Raw genomic sequence first — 2,214 nt, forward strand, 5'->3', positions numbered from 1 at the left:
GTGGAAAATAACAGTAAGGCTACATTCATTTTTAACATTTTCAAAGGTCCTTGAAAATGCCATTTTTCACACCATAAATCTGTGGTAGTCCAGTGTTGGGTTGTTTTCTCAAAGGAATGCTGAGAGTGGGGTTGTACCCTGCTGTGGTCAAGCCTGGTAGAAAGAAAGCGTTGCTAATGGAGACCTAAATGGTTTTCTATAGTTTCTGGCCAATGTTGTTTTTGACAAAACCAGATTGGTACAACTGAGAAGGATTAATAGAGAAAAGCAGTTATCTGAGACTAAGTGATTCTTCAGCAATTACATTTGGCAGGTTTTCATTCTTCACTTCAATATTTTGTTCCTGGAAAAGTACACTCTGGAAGTACAGGTGCTGAGTTACTGACATAAGGAAGACCTAACCAGGGAAAGCACAACAGACTACAAACATCACTGCTCCTCTGAAAATATAGAATTATCCCCTAGACCTGCGATACCTGCATTAGATGGTGGCAGCTAGTTCATTGGCTCCCAGGACTGCTGGTGCCTCGTGAGCCCAAAGAACAGAGAAACTAGCCTCCTATTTGTTTCTTGGGGCTAGGGAGAGGACGTGATCGTTCGCAAATGTTATTATTTTAAAATATACTATTACCCAGTTCTAAGGTATAAGCATAAATTATAAACTAACAAATGTTTAGCTATATTCCTTACAACCAAGTAACATTTTTTTTTTAGTAAAATAATTAGCTAAAGTATTTCTTCTTGATTTACCTACATTTCATTTCATATTGGCTCTATGGCTTGTATTTATTTTAATGGCACTGATGAAGACTGAGTACTATAACAAAATTCACAATTGGTGAATATACCAATTTCAAGTAATAGGATTTTTATAGCCAGTATTCTACTAGTCAGGTAGCAGACTGGGGCAGATATTTGAGTACTTTGGATGAATCTAAGATTATATTTGTTAGAGGATAGAAATCAAAATTATATGTATAATTGGCTCTCTGTTTTATTCTTTTATTTATTTAATCATTCACTTATTTAACAGTTTATTAAATGCTAAAGGATAAAGCATAGCTCCTTATCTTACAGAACATATAAAGGAGAAGAATGAGTAGATATGCATGTAAGACATCATCTTTAAGTGCTCACTGTCACCTGAGTTGGACAGGTTGACTTAGCAGTTGGGCCCTAACTGGCCTGAGTAGAACTGCTATAATTCAATTTATTTCTATTTTGGCAATGTTCGACTGGAATGATGACACTTCAGAGAAAATAGAAATGATCTGAAAATAATTTAAATATAGTTAAGGTAGATATCCATAAATTTATTAATAACAGAATTAGACATTTATTACTTCACACATTTCTTAAAATATGAATCCTAATGTTAATATACTGTCTCCCTCATACATTTTCTCAGAAGGCTTCTGGGGCGTGGGTAGTGTTTCAGTTCTTATTCTTGTGTCTTTTTCTTTCTTCTTTTCTTTGTTTTGCTTTTTCTTCCTTTTTCTTCTTTCTCTCTTTCTTTTTCTTCCTTTCTTTCTTTCTTTTTCTTTCTCTTTCTTTTTTCTTTCTCTCTCTTCCTTTTGCCTCATATGTCAAACCCCAAGTTGCCCTCTTAGAACATAGCATCTTCATTAGGAAAAAAATCTTTTTTAACAGTATTTCCAAAGATAGGATAAATGATATGTCGATATGGAGTGACAGTTTTATTAAATTTTATTTTATTTTTCTCTATTCAGGATGAAAACTTGGGCCACTTACAATGATTCTGGTCACTCTCTGATAATAAAGATGCCTTGAGCTACTTCAGGTCACTAAGTCACAAAATCAAGTCACAAAGTAATTAGAAGAGCCAATCAGAACTCCAAGCTTGACTTAACTCTAAGTTGCCTCTCAAGCCTGATTTGTACCTTCTAAGGCTGGCAGCCTGCAGAGGGGATGAGGAGGAGGCAAGTAGTCTTTCTTTGCTTTACTTTGTTACAGTTTACCTCCCCATCTGCTCTTTATGGATAGTTTTTCAGAGTTGAAAGTGGCAGTGACTGAGAATGTAGAAAGGCAGAGGAAGTGAGAAAGCACTTCCCATGGGGGGTGGTCATGCTGTAATTTCTTGTCCATTTTCCTCTCCTTTCGGGATTTTGGGCATGGATTCACACATGACTAGTGTGTTTCTGAAGCTCTTCAGTCCAGGACTTGAACCACACAGTTGGCCATATGGGATTCAGC

The 2,214-nt window shown here is 36.1% G+C and overlaps 1 long non-coding RNA gene across 4 annotated transcripts in view; it reads left to right on the forward strand.

Moving 5' to 3' along the window:
• Positions 1 to 1,935, forward strand: part of LOC102493689 (uncharacterized) — a 30,189-nt gene extending 28,254 nt beyond the window's left edge. For all 4 annotated transcript variants that reach the window (XR_001369858.1, XR_001369856.1, XR_001369855.1 and 1 more), the window contains one exon: positions 1,731 to 1,935. This is a non-coding gene — a long non-coding RNA (uncharacterized LOC102493689). The remainder of the gene's footprint in view (positions 1 to 1,730) is intronic.
• The last annotated feature ends 279 nt before the right edge of the window (positions 1,936 to 2,214 follow it).

This window comes from Tupaia chinensis, unplaced genomic scaffold (assembly GCF_000334495.1).
Source record: "Tupaia chinensis unplaced genomic scaffold, TupChi_1.0 Scaffold148723_1, whole genome shotgun sequence".
NCBI lineage: Eukaryota > Metazoa > Chordata > Mammalia > Scandentia > Tupaiidae > Tupaia > Tupaia belangeri.